Genomic DNA, 14703 nt, shown 5'->3' on the forward strand with positions numbered 1-14703 from the left:
CCTTTTAGGGCTATCACACACTCTGTTAATACCACCGCATCTATACTAACCTCATTTACAGTTAGATTTTCATCTTCCAGGTTCAACAGTTTCCATCGGGAGAGCAATCTGAAGATCTGGCTAACCAGCTATATCATTTGTAATTTATGTACACAGAAATTCCCATGGTGAATGTGGGAGTACATTATTTCCCTTGCAGAGCCTTCCGTTTCTCTCACAGGGGAAGCCCTAAGGACTTCCATAAACTTCTTACTGTAATTTGGGACACTTTAAAAACAACAGGGAGGAAAGCAATACATTTATTTCATCAGAAACTGAAACTAACCTGGATTCAGCTACCCTGTTCTGCTAGCAGAAGCCAGCGTAAGGACTCCCACAAGTGCAATGGGGATTTCTCCTTTCTCCTTCCCCCTCACCTTCCCCAAATCTACTGTGGAAGGTCAGGTAGACCCAAAAAACACCCTGCAGGGGTGGAGGAGAGGGGAGTTCGCTATGTCAGGCAAGTAAAACCACTTGCACTGATGGAACAATTTCCTTAGAGCTACACTGAGCTCTACGCTTTATGTGTACCGGAAAGAGAGAAATATTCTGAAAGGAACTGTTCCTGTTACTCAGACTACAAGTATTTCATAAGAAGGTGTGATGTTTGGATGTGCATGTACCTGTTGAAAGGAACAGCCATGGGAGGTGAAGTGGATAATAATGATGTGAATGTAAGTCCAGAGAGAAAAGAAATCCTTTATTGAGGTAACTGATTGGAAACAGTATAATTTTAAGAGAAAGGAACAGAGAAATTCTGTATTTCTTATTTTCTTACCTCAGGCTTTGTACATAGCAGAGAGACACTAAAATAAACTGGGGGGGGGGGTCCCCTCAGAACTACATAGCCAATCAGGGGCCATGCTACCTTAGCAAACATCATGCCACTCTTCCTGGTTGCTAAGCAGCCCTCCCACCCATTTGAGCTAGTTGACTTTAATGTTAGCAGAATTAACCCTTAAGCTGCAAATGGAATGATTTGTGCTGTTCCAGCACAGCATGTGCAGCCAAGGGCCAGATAGGTAGAAAGATGGAGAGTTTCATTGAACCCCGTATAATTTCTTTTCCATACACACAGCTGTGCCTCAGTGGGCTGAGGGAGATGTAGACTATGCCCACATTGGCCAAATTGTTTTTATTATCTGAAGCTAGTGCAGCAATTTAATACAGAAGCCAGACTGATGGGAACAAACAGAATAGTTGCCAGAGATGGAACTGACAGAAACATGTGTCCTTCATGTATTTACCATCTGGTATTTAATTCAATTACAGAATATACATATACTGAATATATGGTACATATTTTGGAAGCAGCCATCAACATAAATGGTTTATCATTGATGAACTATGTATATTTATCACTTAATCTGTCTCCAAGGAAGACAATTGTAAATCATATGCATTTATCCTCACAACAAATCTATAAGATTTTAAAAAATTATTTTTATCATACATATGGTACCGTATATATAAACATAACAAAAGCCATTCAAATTCTGCATTGTTTCATCCTCTAGTTCAGCATTGAGAGACCTGCAGGGACTAGCACAGCCTAGGGGAAGGCTGCACTGGCCTGCGTGGTGTCGGGAGACACGTGTGAAGTCACATGATGTGTGACATGCACATGACATCACACGTGACACACGCCGCGCTCCCTCAGTCTTGTTGGCAACCTGGTGCCTCTGCCTAAGGTTGCAACAGACAGGGTCCTTCTCCATGTGGAGATCAACCAAAGTCACATCCATGCCACACAATTAAAGCAGTGGTGGGAGTTATAGCTCTGTGAGGGGTAAATTCATGATGTTGAATGTTGATGTTGAATGTTGATCACTTCTCCTGACCTTTCCACAAGGGCCAAAATTGATGCCGAAATCCAGCATTGCCTGAGCTTTGCGAGTGCGGCTTTCTCCCGATTGAAGTGCAGAGTGTTTGAGGACCGGGACATTCACAGGGAAACCAAAGTGCTTCTTTACAAAGCTATTGTGCTGCCAACCTTACTATATGCTTGTGAAACATGGACCACTTATAAACGCCATCTCCAACTCCTCGAAAGATTCCATCAACGGTGTCTCCGAAAATTTTTACACATCACTTGGGAAGACAGGCGAACTAATATCAGTGTACTGGAAGAAGCAAAGATCACCAGTGTTGAAGCAATGATTCTTCAACATCAACTTCATTGGACTGGTCATGTTGTGCGGATGCCTGATGATCGTCTTCCAAAGCAAATACTCTATTCCGAACTTTAAAATGGAAAGCGTAATGCTGGTGGTCAACAAAAGAGGTTTAAAGACTGTCTCAAGGCAGACAACTGGGAAACACTGGCCTGCGAGCACTCCAGTTGGAGAACAGCCTTTACCAAAGGTGTCATGGGCTTTGAAGAAACTCGATCTCAGGACGCAAGGGAGAAACATGCTAAGAGGAAGGCACGCTTGGCAAATCCACACCGTGATCAACTCCCACCTGGAAACCAATGTCCCCACTGTGGAAGGACGTGTGGATCCAGAATTGGCCTCCACAGTCACTTACGGACCCATTGTTAAAATCGTGTTTATGGAAGACAATCTTACTTGGCTACGAGTGATCGCCAAAGAAGAAGAGAAGAAGAAGAAACTCATAATGCCATATGTCTTAAATTTGTGGTGTGCATGTGACACTAGCTTCCACAGAAGGTGGAAGTTCAAACAATGCCTGGTTAGTAGGTCAAAACTTTGTGGGTTTGTGAGAGAAGATGCTCCCTGAGATCATCAGTACCCAGCACCCCAGGGATAAGTAAAAGTAAAATAATGCTTTCAGATTGTGTAATTATTGAAATCAAAGTAGCTCCATACCTCCATACCAAAGTAGCTCCATGTTTCCTGTACACACCGGAAGCACCAATACCTAAGTTTCCACTCTCTCTTCCAACTTTTAGTAGAAGTACTCAATTGAACATAATAAAAAAATTCCTTCAGTAGCACCTTAAAGACCAACTAAGTTTTTATTTTGGTATGCCATCAAATGCCAACAGTGCCCTTCAGCTCTCTATATTGGACAAACAGGCCAAACCCTACACCAAAGGATAAATCTGACATCAGGAATCACAAGACAGAGAAACCAGTAGGAGAACACTTCAATCTCCCAGGACATTCTATATAAGATCTCAAAGCAGCTGTTTTATTACAGAAAAATTTCAGAAACGGACTGGAAAGAGAAGTTGTTGAATTGCAACTCATTAGCAAGCTTAAAACCATGAAGCCACCTGGAATGAACAGAGACATTGGATTCTTATCTCATTATGCATGATCAAGCTTTCCTTAGAACCTCAGCCCTTGCTCCCCCCCCCCGCAAGACCAATTGCAATCTGAATATACATAAGGGTCTGGTTACTTCTGTTTCAGTGTATCTGATGAAGTGTGCATGCACACGAAAGCTCATACCAAAATATAAACTTAGTTGGTCTTTAAGGTGCTACTGAAGGAATTTTTTTATTTTGTTTCGACTCAGACCAACACGGCTACCTACCTGTAATCAATTGAACATGTTAACCCCCATTTGCCTGCCAAGTCATGCGGAATCCATTTGCCTTCCAAGTGGGTTTTCATCAATTGCTTGAGACTGGTCAGAGCTCTGCAGAGAAATTAACAATCCCAGTTCACTGTCTTCCACTTTGGAACCTTTGAAATTTATGTGAAAAAGTGAGATAGGAGGGAGAGCAGGAATCAGCACTGAAATTCCTCAGGATGCAAACTCCTCTGAAGGAATGAAAATGTCCAGATTTCATTACTGAGGATGGAGGCTGCCAAATGTGTTGCAAGAGAGATTGAATTCAGAAATCGCCCTGGCATGATGGAAAACTTTAGTTCGAAAATAAGCATCCTACAACAATAAAACTGGTGGCAGTGGAGAAGCAACATCTTTGGTGGGGCTGATGAAATGGAAAGCAAGAAATGAGCAGCCTCACACTATTCAGATAATTAGTAAGAGGAGAATTGGAAGCTGTCCACCCCCTTCTGGCAGAAAATCCCAATCAGAAAATGAAATCCTGTTGCTGGATAATGATCATGGCCAGTCCTGTATCACAGGACTCTTGTGGTCCTCAGTCCCCCTGTGTTTAGCAGTTTTACACAGTTTGGTGGATGTGGAAGAAGTAGGTCTCCATCATATGCCACTTCATCCTGAGGGAGTGAGAGGCCAGTCTTTTGCTGCTACCACCACTCAATGAATTTCCTTCCATTATAATGTGGGGATGTTCAGGGATGCAGGAGAGGATATATTGTTAAATAATATCCTTCTCAACTTGTTTTAGCAAGTCCCTTTACTTAGCAGAGTGCATCCCCCTTTTTAATACACAACAGTTTGCTTGTTGCAAGCTCATTTGAGCTTCTAAACATAGGATTTGTGGTAAGATCCCTTCTACTCCCTCATAATAGACACAACAGCCTTATTAAAGTCAATATAAAAGTCATTTACTCACAACCATTCAGTTCACAGTTGGATCTCTGAAGGCAGACTTAGGTTACAAACCTATATACTGTACACATGTGGAACTATCCCATAAGGGAGTTAGTTCCCAAGTGACTGCAGGCTGAGCAATCACTTCTCCTAACACACAGAAAGACAAAATGGAGGAGAGCTGAAAGAGAGAGGGAGGTGTGCTCCCTGCCTTGCTCTTGTTACCCAGGCAGAGGAGGCCAGATTAGGCCATGCCCACATCTACTCACATGCTGAGGAAGTTTGTCGCAGCTCAGGAGGAAACAGGAAGTTTTCTCCTGACCATATACAAAGCATCCCCTAGTATGTTCATTCTAGGTATGTTGTACTTGACTGCTATGTGTTTCACATCCCACATATAACAGGGGCTGCATTCCCTCATGGGCTACCTTCCAGGGGCCATATACCCATGACAGGTGTGGCAAAGATGGGAGTGGTCAACTCCCACCACTCTCCCTACTTTAGCCAGGCTTGTAAGATATGTCCATATTACCATTCAAGGACACAATCCAACCAGATAACATCACTAGAGAAAGGGCAGTGGGCTGGGCGTAACCTAGGCGCAGTTCCAAAGCTTAGTTAAGAGAGTTTTGAAGGACCACATTCCACCCGTCCCCATCTGAGGTTGTGCACTCCTGAAGTACACAAACATAATTGGGTTGCTTGCTAAGAATTCCGAGATCATGTTTTCCTGCAAGTACAGAGTGCTCCAGACTCTGCCTGTCTTGGAACAGCTAGATGTCCCTCCCTCGCTTTATGAGCTAAAGGATACTATCAACTCTCAGGAATGTGGTAAAGACGCAGGACAGGAATCCCAACAGAAGCGATGAAAGCCGGTTTCAACTCGTCTCTCATGACACACCTCCATGCCTCCTCTTGCAGTGTTGGGAACAAGGATAGGTGCTACAAGACATGCACAACTCCAGCACTGTGACCTTCTAGAACAGGGATGTCCAAAGTCCGTTTCGGGGGCCTAATCTGGCCCTACCCCCATGGCAATATATGTCCTGGGATAAAATCCTTAAAAAAAGCTCAACAACTTTGGCCGGCCCTCACAAATGTCCACTTCATCAAATCTGCCCCCCTTTGAAAAAAGTTTGGGCACCCATGTTCTAGAAGAACAAACGAGACCACCATGACCAGGGCCAGATTTAGGTTTGATGAGGCCCTAAGCTACTGAAGGTAATGGGGCCCTTTATATGTCCAGCTGTCCTTTGTCAACAACAAATAGTCGCTGTTTTTGTGTTGAATATATGCTATATGGTAATTTATGGACCTAATAGGTATTTAAAGCCATTTTATTTATTTATTTTATCTTATATTTTGGGAATATACAACCAGGGTTTTTTTTTCCTTTACATTTTTTTGAGTCCCCAAGAGAGTGAGGCCCTAAACTATAGCTTATTTAGCTTATACATAAATCCGGCACTGTCATGACTGTAACAACTACTGTGGAGAGAAGAAAAACCATGCTGCATCTGCAGCAACACAACCAGACACCTTCACCTGCCCCAGCTGCAACAAAACATGTCTCTCCCATATCAGTCTCTACATCCACCGCAGGCGCCTTAACTCTCCAATGGTTTGACTTCACCCCTGAAGGTGCACTCCTCCATTGTCTCACGAGACAGATGGATGCCAGCAACAAAGCCATGAACTCTTTTAACCTTGAGGACGACCGTGCAGGATAATCAGCAATGCATTGAAATAACTTTTAAAAAAAAGTCACAGCAAGAACTTTATATCGTTTTGCACAAAGTCCACCAAGCCTCCATAGTTTAATGATGTAGACCAGGTCTGTGTATAAAAAAGAAACAACAGACTACAGAAACAATAGACTAATCTGCACGGAGAGGGAGTAACAGAGAAAACTGAGATTTGGGGCTTGCTAAAGTCATAGTATTTGGAAATTCTGCTGGCTACCTCTCTAGAGCCAATGTGGGTTAGTACATTGGCCTTTTCGCCTTAAAATTTAAGCTGTGCCTCCAGCTATGTTCAATTTGTATATTTGTAAATAAACTCATGTATTACAAAGCTTTGAGTGCCTTAAGCCTCCAGTGACCTCCGTCCAAAGGAAGCTAAACCTGCCACAAACACTGTGTTCCCCTGGAACTTCTCACTGCTCAGAGAAGTGGGGTGAGCATAACAGCCTAATGAGATTGTGATGGAATGGAAAATGTTACTTCCTGACACTGACAGGCATGGTTTCCATCCTCTGCTGCAGCTGCAATTTCTTTTGTTCACTCTTTATGCTTTGCTTCCTGGTACCTTGCCAGCATCTTCCACCACAGGGTCACTTTTCGTTAGGGATGGGGGAGAAATTCAGTTCCAGTTCACATTCAAAGGCAAGCCTACCTGGGCCACACATTCCAAACAACAGGGGAACCAAAACGCAACCATCCTTTGGCAGACTCACTTCTCTGAATGTTGCAGTGCAATTCTCCAGCCAAGCAATGGCTACAAAAATGCGTATATTGGAGTAAATGCGTATATTGGGGTAAAGCATGCAATTTAAAAAATGCATATATTAACCAAAACATCATACAAAAGGGAATTATACTGGGGAAAATTGAATTGTTTTAAAATTGTGAATTAGGCAAAATGCCATACGAGCAAATGTATAATAAGACAATTTTGCACTAAAAGGCTGGTGAATGTTTATATAATAACATGGGGGGAGATGTTTCCAGCTACCCCACCCTTTGCCCTTGGAAGTCTTATAAGAAGCTGCTACTGCAGAGGGACTGTGAACAATATCATGGCAATGGTGTTTCTAAGAGTAAGGTAAACTGTGATGCTCCCTTATTATTCTTGCTATTGGATTCTACAAGTTGTTTAAGTAATCTTGGTATATTTATAGTATTGAAATGGAACTTTTTTTGGTATGTTATTATATTTTTGCTACGTTATTACAAAATTGTTTTTGTAGCGTTTGTCTGAAATGCATCCCTGTTTCTTTGTTCTAAGCCTCTTTGAGCATGAATTTTTGTGGGGGAAGTGGCATGCAGATAAAATGAATGAATGAAAATGCATGAATTATGAAGATTTTGTTGAAAAACTTACAAAAATGCATTATATTAGGTGGAACTGCATGCAAACGTGTGTGCATTAGGAGAAATTTTTACTAAAATGTTGGTGATTTTTTGTGTGATTCCTTTATATATAAAAAATGCAAACGGATGTGGAAATGTGGAGAGCAGAATTTAAGATTGAAAAATGAGATTCCGAAATTGACAGATTCACCCATTCCCTGATAGATGCAAACAAATTTCACTTTCCCCTCCTACCATCCACTACAGCTAGACTTAATAACTCAACTCATTCTCACTTTTCCTTGAACCCTGTGGCATTCCCTCACCTTCTGCTTCCTCAAGCTGAAGTGGGCCGCTTGGTGGTCCAAAGAAATATATTTCTTAAAGTGACAGGATACCTGCACAGCAAGAAATTACACCGAGAAAAGTACTTTTGCTTCATATCAGATTTGCTTTCTGCCTCGTTAGGGCTTCAATTTGGAAAGCCTGTCAGTCAACATCATTCTCACAGAAGAACCTAATACAAGAGTCCCTGCTGCTGAAACAAAAGTTCAGTGATCTCCACCCTGAGAGAGCTCCTACACCTGTTTTTCCTTTCTGAAAGGCAGCATAATTTTTCCAGTTAGAATATAAGAAGGTAAGAGTCCTGAGGGTTCAGACCAAATGCTTATCCAGTCCCGCATTCTGTTCCCATGTTGGCGAAGGGAGGCCCCCAAGCAGGGCATGAGCACCACATAGCATCTCATGATCCCCAGGAACTGGTAGTCATAAGCATGCTTCCTCCAAAACTTGAGGTAGTAAACAGTAGGATAGTTTGTTCCCTGCAAGCATCTCCAGGGCCTGATCCAGCACTTTGGAGTTGCCCCAGTCCAACCTGGGATGATCTGGGGCTGACCCAACCTAGATTATTTATTTATTTATTTATTTATTTGTTTCCCGTCTATCTATCTGGGTTTCCCCAGCCACTCTGGGCGGCTCCCAACAGAACATTAAAAACACGAAAAAGCATCAAACATTAAAAACTTCCCAAACAGGGCTGCCTTCAGATGTCTTCTAAAAGTCAGGTAGTTGTTTATTTCCTTGACATCTGATGGGACGGCGTTCCACAGGGTGGGCGCCACTGCTGAGAAGGCCCTCTGCCTGGTTCCCTGTAACCTCACTTCTCACAGGAAGGGAACTGCCAGAAGGTCCTCGAAGCTGGACCTCAGTGTCCGGGCTGAACGATAGGGGTGGACACGCTCCTTCAGGTATACTGGGCCAAGGCTGTTTAGGCCCCAGCCCAATTTGAGGGGTCTTGCACAGTGTTTATTGAGAGTTTAAACCTCTAGTTAAGCATGTGGCCAGGTGGGGGGGGAAGAAAGAGCTCCACACAGGCTTCCCACTCCTTTTGACCACCCCAAATCCCTCTCGGTAGTCTCAATCCAATCTGAGGCAATCTAGGGCTCTCTCAACCCACTCCATGCCATGAATGCTGAAGTTGTGCCCTATATTTCAGAGGGTTCACTGTGCATGGAGCAGGAGTTGGACTAGGGTATTCAGTGTGATGACTCTCGCTCATGAGTAATCATAACCAGTTGCAACACATCTGGACTTAGCTATCCGGAAGCTCAATTAAAGCAAGCAACCATCATACCCGGGTGAGCAAGCATGTGGCAATAAATCTCCATCTTTTCCTGCACTTGCCACACTCTCCTGCACCTTTCCTACACAAATGCCAAAAGTATTACATGGCCCATTGTCATCACACACACACAGCACAGTTTCCCCAACCCAAAAGGGCACCACAGGCTAATGCTATCCTGCTTGTGTGCACACTGTCAATTTCAACACCATGCACAACAGTAATATTTTTTCTCTTAATAAAACCCCAAAACAATCCTGCCTTATCTAAGAAAAATCAGGGCAGCTAATAGCTGCAGTACTTCCCCCGCCCCCAGGCTGAAAAGACTTCCACACAGTTACCGCAGCTAGTTCTCTTTCAGCCGTAATCTGCCAGCATTATGGAGGGGAGAGGTAGTTATCTTTGCAGAGTTACATTAAGCTTTAAACAATATCTTTCTGGCTCATCTAACGGTGTGCAGTGTTCTTTTTTTGTGAGGGGAGGTGATGAAAAGAGTGAAGCGTCAGAAAGAAGACCACATGAAAGATGCAAAAGTAGGAGGAGGGAGAGGGATCAAACCACCAATATATTCTTTTAAAGTGAAAAATCGCAAAGCACAGTGTATAGTCATTTCTATTAACAACAGATAGTGCTACAAAAGTGCTTACATCCTGTAAAACTTTTTTTTTTTTTACTGCAGATATTTCTCCATGGCTTCTCTATGTTTCTCTTTAATGGGAGTGGAGGTTCAAAACAATGACACAGACAAACAACTAGCACCTGTGTGGCATCTAATGAGGTGGACTCCATAATGCCATTGTAAATTTGTTGGTCTCCATTGTTTTTCCTAGCATCTGTGTTGCAACAATGCTACGGCTACAGGACTCCTCCGGGACACCTATTTATGGGCTTTTGTCCTGATTTGCTGGTACAAAGTTTACATGAGGTTAGACTATGGCCTTCTGTGCACTATACATTTGAAGTACTGGATACTACTTTAAAGTATTGGGAAGTTTTGAATGTTTGATGTTTTATTATGTTTTCATATGTACTGGAAGCTGTCCGGAGTGGCTGGGGCAACCCAGCCAGATGGGAAGGGAATAAATATCATCCTCATCATCATTTCCTGACCTTTGATACCTGGGGTGTTTGTTTACAGGACCAACTCTATTCTCTATTCCCATGACTATAATTTGTGTTAATTGCTTTTAATACTGAATGTTAAGTTGTTGTAACCACCCGGCATACCTGCCAAGTTGCTGTCAGAGAAATAAGGGACCGGGCCAAAAATAGCAGACCGGAAGTAGCACTGTCGCCATTTTGGAACTGGGCGGAGCATGCTCAGAAGTGACTTTTGATGCTGCTTTGCCCAGTTCCAAAATGGCCGCCGTGCCAGAATAAACCGGGGGGAAACAAAAAAATCCGTTTTTTCAGGTAGGAACAGCTGGAAAAACAGGTATTTCCCGGGGGAAACGGGAGACTTGGTAGTTATGCCACCCGGAGACCTGCTGCTGAAGGGCAGGTAATAAAGTCCGTAGCAATGTTTAAAATAATACAACCATGGCTTCCTAGGAACTGTAGTTTATTAAGGGTGCTGAGACTTGTCAGGAGATCCCTGTTTCCTCCATAGAGTAACGATTCCCAGAGCCATTGATCAATCAATCCCTCTCCCCAGGGAACTCTGAAAATAAGTATTTGCCCTGAAATGCTTGCAGGTGTTTTTATACACCTTCCCAATAATGTTGATGCCACACTTTTCAGTGAGAGCTGAAGGTGGATAAACTACCCCAGAAGGAGTGTGATGTGTGCCCTCCCCAACACCCCATATACCCCTAGCCCTTTGGGGCAGCAAGCTTTTCTGACCTATGGGAAGCATTTTTAAAAAGACACCAACCAAGAGCATCTTTGCTGCATTGCTTTTCTCGCACTCTTCACCGGGGACTGGTTCACCCCAACTTGCCTCTCCACCAAAGCAGTCCCAAACATCCTTGGTTGAACATTCGCATGGGAAATACAGCGTGAACTAGGCGATAATGGAAACAAGCACTTCTGTCACAGCCTTGTTCTCTGTGCCTCCAACCATGGGAATTTCCGCTTCCAATTCATGGGAATTGCTGTTAGCCTCTAAACCACAAGTGCTCTTTAAATCCGAACCAGGGACCGGTTCTGGGGAAGGAAGACAACGTAAAAGCACTTTATGGCTGCCTAGCAACTACAGAGAGATTCCCAGCCCTTCCTGGGAAGAACTCTAGCACACAGGTGATGGTGAGGGTTGTTGTTGTTGTTGTTGATCCTAAAAGGCAGGTTCCTGAGCTTTTGTCATGCTGGCTGGAGCTCACAGAAACACAGGAAGCTACTGAACCACAATCACTGGTCCATCTAGCTTGGTACTGTCTACACTAACTTTCACAGGCTCTCTGCTGTTTCAGACAGGGGGTATTCCCAACCCCACCTGGAAACATTGGGGATTGAACCTGTGGGCTTCTTCACAGAAAGCAGATGGCCTGCCACTGAGCTTTGGCATTTCAGAAACAAAGAAAAGTAAGTTGGAGTAGCTGTTAGCAGTGGCTGACACTGGTCTTGCCCAAATCCAGAACTGCCCTCTTGCACTCTCACTCTCTGCCCATTTAATAGAAGCTGGAGCTATATGTTTTTGGGTTTTTTTAATCCACAGTCTCTATTCTCCAGCTGCATTTAACAGTTTCAAGAACTGTGTCTGAAGGTACATTCCAGGCTGCTTTCAGGAAGGGAAGCCAACTGGCCCATCACTGCTCATTGTCCCATCAACAGCCATTCCAAGCAGAGGAGGAGAGCCATTTCTCCAGTCTCTGCAGCTCATGGCAACATGATCCACACCCTACTGAGGATAACCAGGGAGCTGTATTTAAAAGTTGGCAGCAGCCTTGCCAGTAAGAACACAGGGGCTCATTTTTAGTCCAAATATGGCTAAGAACGCAGTGTTTTAGCAAAAGCAATATTTTAGGCAAAACTGGCAGAGGCACTGTCTCTGGGGAGTGGTAGTGCCACTTTGCACATTTATAGACCTCTACCAGGGAATATTAATGTTCCATTTTGAGGAAGTATCCCCCCACCCCGCCCCCCGCAAAGAAATGCATTAGACAAGCCGGAAAGGAATCAGGGCAGCACTTCAAAGAGAATTCCTTACACATCAAGGGGTGGGCACAGGTTCGAGTTTTTCCTCTCCTCTGCATCAAACCCACAGGGATATACGATATTCAGAAAGCTGAATCCAAATGCCAGAACAGATTTTTCAGTTTCGACAGGTGGGGACAAAAGCAACAAAGCACACGGATTAAAAGCACTTGGATTACAGTGGGGGCCTGGCTCCATTACCTTCCAAGCTACGTGGCATCATTTGGCTAAAACAGGAGGGTCAGAAGGTGGGGCTTGTGGATTTCATTAAGGCTGCCTCTACCCTTTCTCCCATAATTCCAACTTTCTAGAATTTACCACCTGAGACTAAGGAGGAGAGGCAGTTCCACCCCCTGGGCTGGTTGTAAGTCAGGAGGTAGGCAAGTGGGGTCTGGCCTGAGGGCAGACTGAGGTTGGTGGGCCCGTGCCTATTTGCCTTACCGGTAATAGACCGGCCTCCATAGATGCTACATGGTGTCTGTGTGGAGCCCTGAATAGGAGTGCTCATCCTAAATTTGGGGGGGGGGGAGAAACTCAGGCCCAGGAGTTGACTCAGGCCCTCCTGTGACAATGCCTCTTGCTTGCATGGCTGGAGAGATGTGTGCCTTTGTGTGTAGAAACCTCTCGCCTTTGCATGGGTGGAATGTGCCATGCTATATAAAAATAAGGGTTGCCTCTATTGCTCCACCCACTTTTGTCTCTGGCCCTGCCCACCACAGGGATGCAACCCATTCACGCTGAAAGTTGCCTGTATAAGAATGGAACCCTCCAGCTGAGAAAGGGTTCTGTCACGGTCCGGTCGGCGGGCGGTTGAAGCCCTGGCTGAGGACGTCAGGACCAAAGGCAAGATGGTGGTGTAGAAGCAGGAACAGGTGCAGGGCTGAGGGTCCAGCAGCAGGCAGTTGCAGGGTCAAGGAGCTGGGCGGAGGCAAAGGTCTGGGGGGTCGAGGAGCAAGGCGTCGGAAGGGGAAGGTCCAAGGGTCGAGGATCAAGACGTCAGCAAGGCGAGGGTCCAAGGAGCAAGGCGTCGGCAAGGCAAGGGTCCAAGGAGCAAGGCATCGGCAAGGCAAGGGTCCAAGGAGCAAGAGGCCAGATGCAACCAGGCAGGGATAGCATTTCTGGGAAATGCTGGGAAATGCTGAGCTTTTATCCCTCCCAGCTCCTGCCACCACCTGAGTGGCCACTCCTTGCTTCTCCAGCACAGGCTGAGGCCTCACCTGAGTGGCCACTCCTTGCTTCTCCAGCACAAGCTGAGGCAGGCCCCAGTCCTGCAAAGCACTACAGGCCCCAGAGCCTGACTCCTGCCCATACTCCTGACAGGTTCTCCCCTTCTTTTAAGGGCTAGGCCGGTTTGCGGCAACATTTTGTTGCAGATTCTCACAGGTAGATTTTAATGCAGAAGGAGTTTTTCCAGGACTCTGCTCTTGTTCTGATTTTCAGTGATATCTGATTTTCCCTCTCTCATTATTTGTTCTTTTATTGTCACTTTCACAAAGGGTTTGCCATTTTTAATTAGCAGAAAGCTTTCCCTGAACTGAGTGAGACAGAAATTTACGATGATAGCAGTCAACACTTTTCCTCCTGACAAGGACTTATAACTCCCACACAATAGAAAATACATTTCCCCCATCTTAAGATAAAGATTTCAATGTTTCGACACTAAAAATGACACCATTTCTTTTTATTTCTCTCTCCACAGAAGCATTAGCATATCACAATGCAAGTTCCAATCTAAGGGGCTATATCCAGAGATTATTCAGAAGGGGCTCAAGAAAGATAAATGGTAAATCATAGTAGAGGCCAAGCTGATTTTTTTGCTTTTTGTAGAAATTGGGGGAAGGGGAGGTGCAACCTCTGCTTGCAAATGTTTTCCTACTTTAAACTTACTGGAGTTTTCATTCTGAAGAATAAATTGGGCTCCAGATTGTTTTCATTCACTTGTTTTACTATTCTCATTTCTGTTAATCAACACTCTCAGGTTTCCATCAAAGGAATGGGGGCTTTCCCACCCCCTTCTCTCTTTTTTATGTGAGGGGTTGGAGACTCTGCAGCCAAAAACTGGTAGCTGGCAAAAAAAAACTGATAGCTGGCAAAAAAACCAAAAACTACCCTCCTTGCATGAGTGGTCATGTGTCCTCTAGATGCAGGAATCCTCAATTTCATAAACTTTAAAGTTTAACTATAATGAGCCAGAAGAAGGGGAAAGTGGGGGCCTGAAAGTTGCCCATCAACAGTTTGAACCTGGGCAACAGATTGAGCAAGCACATGGCTCACCTGGCCACAGTCTTCCTTACTATGACAAGATGTATTGCATTTCTATTTACACTGTAGTAACTATTTCTAAAATATTTGCAGCATTTCATGTAAATTGGCATGTGCAGATTTTAGGCAGTCCTGTGTCCTCTT

The sequence above is a fragment of the Zootoca vivipara genome, chromosome 5, assembly GCF_963506605.1.
Source record: "Zootoca vivipara chromosome 5, rZooViv1.1, whole genome shotgun sequence".
NCBI classification, from domain to species: domain Eukaryota; kingdom Metazoa; phylum Chordata; class Lepidosauria; order Squamata; family Lacertidae; genus Zootoca; species Zootoca vivipara.